This window comes from Pristiophorus japonicus, chromosome 23, assembly GCF_044704955.1.
Source record: "Pristiophorus japonicus isolate sPriJap1 chromosome 23, sPriJap1.hap1, whole genome shotgun sequence".
In the NCBI taxonomy this organism is placed as follows: Eukaryota; Metazoa; Chordata; class Chondrichthyes; family Pristiophoridae; genus Pristiophorus; species Pristiophorus japonicus.
In genome coordinates this window covers 30656188-30666013 of record NC_091999.1, presented here as the reverse complement: position 1 = coordinate 30666013, position 9826 = coordinate 30656188, and the positions used below count along the sequence as shown (strand labels likewise).

The 9826-nt window shown below is 45.5% G+C and overlaps 1 non-coding gene across 1 annotated transcript; it reads left to right on the top strand.

Annotated features, from left to right (window-relative positions):
* The first annotated feature begins 8696 nt into the window (after nt 1–8696).
* Nucleotides 8697–8768, top strand: trnad-guc (transfer RNA aspartic acid (anticodon GUC)). The gene has a single exon. It is a non-coding gene; the product is annotated as a tRNA-Asp (tRNA).
* Nucleotides 8769–9826: the final 1058 nt, after the last annotated feature.

Sequence of the window (9826 nt, the reverse complement as noted above, 5' to 3'; positions counted from 1 at the left end):
GTCGGTTTGTTGCATCAGTTTGAGCTGGATTGGAGAGCGGGGAGAAGCTGCTGGGTTTAACCCCCAGTACCTCTGGGCCCAGTCGGGACCAACAATTTCCGATGAGAGACTATCAACGGCGGTGGATTCTAGGGGAGATTAGGTTGTGAAACAGACACTGCCCGCACAATGTAGAAGAGTATTGTTTTAGGAACAAGTATTTCTGTAGAGGCTTTCAATATACAGATTTGTTTTAATCCATTCTTGGGATGTGGATGTCACCAGTCGGGCCAGAATATATTTCCAATTTCCATTTGCCCCTTGACAAGGTGATGGTGGGCCTTCTCGAACCGCTGCAGTCCGTGTGGTGAAGGCCCTCCCACAATGCTGTTAGGTGAGGAGTTCCAGGATTTTCACCCAGTGATGATGTAGGAACGGCGATATATGCCCAAGTCAGGATGGTGTGAGACTTGGAGGGGAACTTGGAGGTGATGGATTTCCCATGCACCTGCTGCCCTGGTCCATCTAGGTGGGAGAGGTTGTGGGTTTGGGAGGTTCTGTCAAAGTTCTGGTCGAGTTACAGATGTTTAAATTCCCTCCTCTTCGCCCTGACCACCCCTCCCTCCTCCCATAGAGGCCAGAGTCTTGTGTAGGCCCAGACCGGGTGGTGGGTTCCCTTCCCTGAAGGACATTGGTGATCAGTTGGGTTATTATGACAATCCGGCAGCTTTCGTGGTCACTTTTTTTCTGTTGGCGGCCGCACAAATAGCCAGGTTCATTCAGCTCAATTTCAGAACCTGCCTTTGTGTTTTTATGGGTTCTCTCTCACCCACCCTTTTTTCTGTTTGAAACTCACTTTACAGGTTATTAAAAGGAGAAGATTTGTCGACCAGAGGCTCAAACCAAACATCACATTAAGATATGACGGAGTCACTCGATTCATCGGGAATGGAATATCATCGGCCTTTGACCATGGAAGCAAAAAGCACTGTTCACAGTGGGGAGAAATGGTACACGTGCTCTGCATGTGGACAAGGCTTCAGCCGATCAGCCAACCTGGAGAGACACAAGTGCAGTCATATTGGGGAGAAACTGTGTAAATATGGGGACTGTGGGAAATGTTTCAAGCTGGGAACACATTGGCGAGTTCACACTGGGGAGAGGCCATTCAGCTGGTCCGATTGTGGGAAGGGATTCACTCAGCCATCCAACCTGCTGATACACCAGCGAGTTCACACTGGGGAGAGGCCGTTCACCTGCTTCGATTGTGGGAAGGGATTCGCTCTGTCCTCCCACCTGCTGAGGCACCAGCGAATTCACGCTGGGGAGAGGCCATTCACCTGCTCTGAGTGTGGGACGGGATTCACTCAGTCATCCACCCTGCTGAAACACCAGAGAGTTCACAAGTGACTGCAGGGGTGGGATTCTGCTATTATTGCTGCTGTTAATCACATCCCGACTGAACCATGTTCATTCTGACAGTTGAGGTTTGTTTCTGCTGATGCTAATAACTCCTGTAACTTGACTGCAGTTTAATATTTGCGATATAGACAAATAAATTAGTGTTGCTTTCAACATATTGCTGTGGATTTTTGTCTTTACCATGCGGGAGTGTTTAGCATCATCTGGCTGGAGCTCAGTGATGACAATCTGTGGGGAGGATTGTATGGGGGGAGAACTTCAGCATGGGCACAGTCCTTCAGGGTCACACTGAGAGGGGCAAACGGCACTTTGGTCTTTCTCATCACACTTCACTGTCAGCAAAGTCACCGTGCGGGGTAATCTTGATGGTGTAAGGTGCGGATGATATCCACCCAAGGGTGTTTAAAGAGATGGGATGGGTGCTCTGTTAGCCCCTTGCCCATATCTCCAACAGCTCAGTAGAATCATGGGTTGTTCCCTGAGATTGGAAGGTAGCACACGTAGTTCCCATTTTTCAAATTGGGCACAAGTCAGAGCTCGGGAATTGAAGGCCCATCAACGTGACCTCAATCACCGGGAAGGTGCTTGATCCTGAGAGATGCTGTTTTCCATCATGGGGAAAGGGAAGGGGCCATTAGAGATACTGAACATGGATTCCGGTAAACATGGTCACGTCTTACAAGCTAGCTTGAGTTTGTAAAGAAGTTGTTCGGTTGGTGGATGGGGGAATCTGGTTGACATTGTCTACCTCAAGGTGTCAAACTCATTTTCTATGGTGGGCCTGATCCAATATCCTGGCACTTGGCATAGGCCACATTCAGAAAAAGCTATTAAAATAGGAATACATGAAGTAAACTACATCGGAATTTACATGTAGATTTGATTTACTGCCTCTGCTCCCGATCTGTGGCACCTCTTAGCTTGAGCATTCATGAACTGACCCTGCTCAAACCATAACCACAAGGCTATCGGTGCATGGTTCTGCCTGTGACCACAAGGCTGTGTCACTGCCACACACAGATACCGTTTCCTTGTTTCACATCTCCATACAAACACCATCACTTCACACATCCCCTTTCTACACAATTGCAGCAGACATGAGCAAGGACATGAGGCTTATTAAAAGACACATTTCATTACAGCAAAGGTTACACTGGGAGACATGTTCAGTTATCTTCCATTACAGGCAAAATGCCGGGCAAACCAGCAGCATACTGGCACCTGAGCACTGTCTCATCGGCGTACAGGCTTTTCTTAATTATATTTTCTGCCTGGATATAAACTTAAACCAGCTTTGCAGACGTGATGCTCTATTCACACATAGAAGGTGAGAGAGGTGCAGTGGGGAACATACTAAGTCCAGTAGCTGAAAGTGATTCACAGACTGGGTTTTGTGTTTAGTGATCCCGGGCGTGTTACCAATACCAGCAAAGATGAAGCCCATGGAATAAAACGGACAGTGGATACTGTCTCACTGTAAGCGATTCAGAATGAGAAGCTTTAACAACAGCTGATGTTTCACAAAGGGAGACCTCACCAGACCAAAGGACATTGGAGGCGTTTAATGGGCTGTTTGTGTCACTGGGCTACAGGAGGCTATTTGTGGCAGAAGGAGAGCTGCGCACAGCAAACAAACAGTTTACCTGCCAGTCCAGGCCCACTCTGACCCCACCTTCTCTCTATCACTATTGATGGACACTGCTGCAGTAATTGCTCCTTTGACTTTTCCTCTCTTCTCCCTCCTTCACCCTTAATACACGACCCGACACAATCTCCCTCCCCCGACATCCTCACTGTGCTGGATGCCACGCCAGTCTCCCCATCTGCTCCTTGTTCTCTCCCTGGATCCTGAAACTACAGTCCCAATGTACTTAAGAAAGTGGCCCGAGAAATAGTGGATGCATTGCTCATCATTTTCCAACAGTCTATCGACTCGGTATCAGTTCCTATGAACTGGAGGGTAGCTAATGTAACACCACTTTTTAAAAAAGGGGGGAGAGGAAAACGGGTAATTATAGACTGGTTAGCCTGACATCGGTCGTGGGGAAAATGTTGGAATCAATTATTAAAGATGAAATAGCAGCGCATTTGGAAAGCAGTGACGGGATCGGTCCAAGTCAGCATGGATTTATGAAAGGGAAATCATGCTTGACAAATCTTCGAGAATTGTTTGAGGATGTAACTAGTCGAGTGGACAAGGGTGAACCAGTGGATGTGGTGTATTTGGACTTTCAAAAGTTTTTTGACAAGGTCCCACACAAGAGATTGGTGTGCAAAATTAAAGCACATGGTATTCGGGTTAAAGTATGGATGTGGATAGAGAACTGGTTGGCAGACAGGAAGCATAAAGTCTGGATAAACGGGTACTTTTCAGAATGGCAGGCAGTTACTCGTGAGGTGCCGCATGGCTCAGTGCTGGGAACCCAGCTATTTACAATATACATCAATGATTTAGATGAAGGAATGGAGTGTAATATCTCCACATTTGCAGATGATACTAAGCTGGATCGCGGTGTGAGCTGTGAGGAGGATGCTAAGAGGCTGCAGGGTGACTTGGACAGGCAAATGCATAGCAGATGAAGTATAATGTGGATAAATGTGAGGTTATCCACTTGATGGCTAAAACATGAAGACAGAATATTATCTGAATGGCGACAGATTAAGAAAAGGGGAGTTGCAATGGGACAAGGGTGTCATGGTACATCAGTCATTGCAAGTTGGCTTGCAGGTACAGCAGGTGGTGAAAAAGGCAAATGGTATGTTGGCCTTCATTGCAAGCGGATTTGAGTATAGAAGCAGGGAGGTCTTAATGCAGTTGTGCAGGGCCTTCGTGAGGCCTCACCTGGAATATTGTGCTCAGTTTTGGTCTCTTAATCTGAAGAAGGACATTCTTGCTATTGAGGGAGTGCAGCAAAGGTTCACGTGACTGATTCCTGGGACGGCAGGACTGACCTATGATGATAGACTCGATCGACTGGGCCTGTATTCACTGGAGTTTAGAAGAATGAGAGGGGATCTAATAGAAACATATAAGATTCTGACGGCACTGGACAGGTTCGATGCAGGAAGAATGTTCCCGATGTTGAGAAAGTCCAGAACCAGGGGACATAGTCTAAGGATAAGAGGTAAGCCATTTAGGACCGAGATGAGGAGAAACTTCTTCACTCAAAGTTGTTAACCTGTGGAATTCTCTGCCGCAGAGAGTTGTTGATGCCAGTTCGTTACATATATTCAAGAGTGTGTTACATATGGCCCTTACCTCTAAAGGGATCAAGTGGTATGGAGAGAAAGCAGGAAAGAGGTACTGAGGTGAATGATCAGCCATGATCTTATTGAATGATGGTGCAGGCTCGAAGGGCCGAATGGCCTATTCCTGCACCTATTTTCTATGTTTCTATATTTCTAACTAACTCTTCCCCCTCCTGAATTCTACAGGCTCTAAAACTGAAGCTTGGTGGCCCTCAGTCCCTACTCCTTGATTTACATCCCCTTCTCTCCTCCTCTTTCCCCCTTGGTTGTGTTGCACATTCTGGGCCTTGGGCCTTCCCTAGGGATTCTCAGTATGAACAGGGTGTGTGTGTTGAGACAGGATGTCCCAGCTCTCCACCTTTAAAGGGACAAGGAGAGGACCAGCTTGGCTGAATGGCCCTGCTTAGTGACATCACTGCAGCGCCTAGCAACCACCCTCCCTGAGCCCTGCTCATTATGGGCTGGGTTGAGCTCAGTGCTGTCACAGGAAGGGCAACAGGAGCAGGATTCGAGCCGTGTGGAGCCCAGGATTAATGGGGAGACGTACAGGATCAATTTATACCTTATTGAGTGAGAAATGTCAGTGTCCCAGACACTCCCTGTCCCTCAGTATCTGTGTCGAGGAGCGACCAATGGGTTCAATCTGTATCTAACCCATGCTGTGCCCGACTGGAGAGTGTTTGATGCTGGCACGAGGTGCTCAGCTCAATGAACACAACATTTTACCCAAAGATGATCAGATAAACCCATCAGCTTCTCCCCTGGACACAGGCCCTGAAGGACCGGGAGTGTCTCTAATAATTTAGCTGGTGCCCTTGATTAAATTTAAGCACCTCACATCTCTTTTTAAAAATTTGTTCAGGGGATGTGTGTCTCATCTCTCACCTCTCATTCTTCTAAAGGCTGGAGAATATAGGCCTAGTCTACTCAATCTCTCATAGGACAATCCCCCCATCCCAGCAATCAGTCTGGTGAATCTTCATTGCACTCCCTCTATAGCAAGTTTATCTTTCCTTCGATAAGGAGACCAAAACTGCACACAATACTCCAGGTGTGGTCTCACCAGGGCCCTGTATAATTGCAGTAAGACGTAAATACTCAAATCCTCTTTTAATAAAGGCCAATAAACCTATTGATTTCTTAATTGCTTGCTGCACCTGCATATTAATTTTAGCGATTTGTGTACAAGAACACCCACGCCCCTCTGAACAGAATGTTTCCCAAACTCTCACCATTTAAAAAAAATACTCTGCCTTTCTATTTTTACTAGAAGTGTCTAACTTAACATTTCTTCACGTTATATTTTATTTGCCATGTTCTTGCCCACTCACTGAGCCTGTACATATCCGTTTGAAACCTCTTTTCATCCTCCTCACACTTACATCCCCAAATAGCTTTGTAGCCTTAGCAGACTTCGATATATGACATTTGGTCCCCTCATCCAAATTATTGATATAGATTGTGAATAGCTGGGGCCCAAGCACCGATTCTAGCAGCACCCCACCAGTTACAGCCTGCCAACCCGAAAATCACCCGTTTATTCCTACTCTCTGTTTTCTGTCAATTAACAAATCCTTAATCCTTGCTCGTATAATAATCTCTTGTGAGGCACCTCATCGATGCCTTCTGTAAATCTAAATACACGTCTGTTCCAATGGGATTCTCACAGCCTCTTTGTCTGACTGGCTCTCTCTTTCCCATCATTTCGGTCTGTCCCTGTCTTTGCCTGTCTCTGTTAGTCCCTACCTGTAAGCTGAGAAGTATTTCCATCATTTTCTGTTTTAGTCTATATCGCTCTCTCTCTATCTGTCTCTCTCCTTGTCACTGTCTTTATCATTGTCTGTCTCTCACTCTTTCCCTCTCTCTCTTAATAGATCACACACACACATCTCTGTATATGTATATGTTTGAGTCTTTTTCTCACTCAGTCTGCCTCTCCTTCTCAGACTCACACTTTCTGTCTCTCGTTGTCTCTATCTCGCTGTCTGTCTCTCCATGTTTGTCGGTTTGTCTCTGTCTCTCAATGTGTCTGTCGACTTCTCCTGGTGTCCAGTTCTGTTCACAGTGGCTCGATTCCTGCTCTGACAAAACTGGTACCCGTCAGTCCCTCGTTAGTATAGTGATGAGTATCCCCGCCTGTCACGCGGGAGACCGGGGTTCAATTCCCTGATGGGGCGGCAGTTGTTTCAAGATGTCGAATTTTACTTCTGTTTCTTGGAAGAGATGCATATTAAAAAGTTCCATAGCAATATGGAACTGTAAAAATACAGGTAGATGAGATTGCCTCGTCCAGATTTTTAGCAAACGGAGAATTTTTCAGGAGTCTTTGGCCGTCTGCTACACAGAGATGGATGACTGAGTTTTTTCTGAGTAAAGTTTAAAAAGGCAGCGACGCAGTAGTCGTGGCCGAGTGGTTAATGCGATGGACTAGAAATCCATTGGGTTATCCCGCGCAGGTTCGAATCCTGCCCACTACGATTCTCAGCATTTTTCATTCCATTCACAATTTCACCGGTTCTCTGCCAAACTGATCCTGAGATAGATGGAATAACGTCCCACACCTTTCAACTTTGAAATTTTTTTCGCATTTTTATTAATCTGCAATATTCACGATACATCCGTTTCAAAAATCGCATACATCAGTCAAAGTTGCGACAGTGATTTAGCCTGTCTATCCCTCGAGATGTCTAAGGCATCTGTGCATGCCCGTTGGTGCGTGCAAATTTTTGGTTATGTGTGTGTGTTTTTCTGTGTCTGTCTATCTCTTTATATGTCTCTGTGTATGTGCAACTGTCTGTGGAAATCATCACTATTAATTTGATATGTCCTGGAACTTATAAAAAAGACTTCGGGAAAATAATACGGTTGTGAACTTTTGTATCAGCTTTGGTTCAGTGGCCGCATTCTCGACTGAATCGGGAGTTTGTGTGTTCAAGTCGCCTGAGACTTGAGAATATCATCTTGGCTAACTCTCAAGTGCAGCACTTGGGGAATTTTACATTGTTGAAGCTGTTGACTTTCGGATCAAATGTTGAATTGAAGCTCCGTCTGCACCCACAGGTGGATATGAAAGTTCCCAGTGCGTTATTCGAAAAAGAATAGGAGAGTTGCCCCCGTCTCAATATTATTAAAATGTTCGTAAATGCTCACTGAAATCCGATGTGCATGTGTTTGTATGTGGGGTTGGGGTTGAAGCCCAGATTCTCACAGAGACAGAATCCAGGTTCTCACAGGACCAGAATAGCCCAGTGGTTGAGGCGTTGGCCTTAAAACTCAATGGGTTTGTCCCGCTTGGGTTCGTCCCCCACTCCTGGTATCTTTTTTAATTTAACACGGATTTCCTCCCATTCTGATCAGTGAGACCGGATTTTTATCGGTTGAATCAGCAATTTTCTGTAACAATGTGACACTCTGAACCGATAATGAAGTGAAATTGTGAAATGTATCTGTGTCGCTCGGTTTCTGCCTCTCTCTCTCTTCAGAGAGTTTTGTATGTTTGAGTCTTTGTCTCTCTCAGTCTGATTCACTCTGTCTGTCCCTGTTTCTCTGTTTGTCTCTGTCTCTCAATCTGTCTCTTTCTCACGGTGCCACGTCTGGTCCAATGGGATTCTCTCTTTGTCTGACTGGCTCTCTCTTTCCCATCATTTCGGTCTGTCCATGTCTTTGCCTGTCTCTGTTAGTCCCTGCCTGTAAGTTGAGAAGTATTTCCATCATTTTCTGTTTTAGTCTCTATCGCTCTCTCTCTATCTGTCTCTCTCCTTGTCACTGTCTTTATCATTGTCTTTCTCTCACTCTTTCCCTCTCTCTCTTAATAGATCACACAACCACATCTCTGCATATGTATATATTTGAATCTTTTTCGCACTCATTCTGCCTCTCTCTCTCAGTCTCACACGTTCTGTCTCTCGTTGTCTCTATCTCGCTGTCTGTCTCTCCCTGTTTGTCGGTTTGTCTCTGTCTCTCAATGTGTCTGTCGACTTCTCCTGGTGTCCAGTTCTGTTCACAGTGAATCGATTGCTGCTCTGACAGAACTGGCACCCGTCAGTTCCTCGTTAGTATAGTGGTGAGTATCCCCGCCTGTCACGCGGGAGACCGGGGTTCAATTCCCCGACGGGGAGGCAGTTGTTCCAAGATGTCGAATTTTACTTCTGTTTCTTGGAAGAGATGCATGTTAAAAAGTTCCAGAGCAATATCGAACTGTAAAAATACAGGTCGATGAGATTGCCTCGTCCAGATTTTTAGCAAACGGAGAATTTTTTAGGAGTCTTTGGCAATCTGCTGCACAGAGATGGATGACTGAGTTTTATCTGAGTGAAGTTTAAAAAGGCAGTGACACATTAGTCGTGGCCGAGTGGTTAAGGCGATGGACTAGAAATCCATTGGGATTTTCCCGCGAAGGTTTGAATCCTGCCGACTACGATTCTCAGCATTTTTCATTCCATTTCACAATTTAACCGGTTCTCTGCCAAACTGATCTTGAGAGAGATGGAATAACGTCCCACACCTTTCAACTTTGACATTTTTTTCTCATTTTTATTAATCTGCAATATTCACGATACATCCGATTCAAAAATCGCAAACTTCGGTCAAAGTTGCGACAGTGATTCAGCCTGTCTATCCCTCGAGATGTCTGAGGCATCTGTGCATGCCCGTTGGTGCATGCAAATTTTTGGTTATGTGTGTGTGGGTCTCTGTGTCTGTCTGTCTATTTATATGTCTCTGTGTATGTGCAATTGTCTGTGGAAATCATCACTATGAATTTGGTATGTCCTGGAACTTATAAAAAAGACTTGGGGAAAATAATACGGTTGTGAACTTTTGTATCGGCTTTGGTTCAGTGGCCGCATTCTCGACTGAATCGGGAGTTTGTCTATTCAAGTCGCACTCCTGAGACTTGAGCCTATCATCTTGGCTAACACTCAAGTGCAGCACTTGGGGAATTTTGCAATGTTGAAGCTGTTGACTTTCGGATGAAATGTTAAATTGAAGCTCCGTCTGCACCCTCGGGTGGATATGAAAGTTCCCAGTGCATTACTCGAAAAAGAATAGGAGAGTTGCCCCCGTCGCAATATTACTAAAAATGTTCGGAAATGCTCACTGAAAGCCGATGTGCATGTGTTTGTATGTGGGGATTGGGTTGAAGCCCAGATTCGCACAGAGACAGAATCCAGGTTCT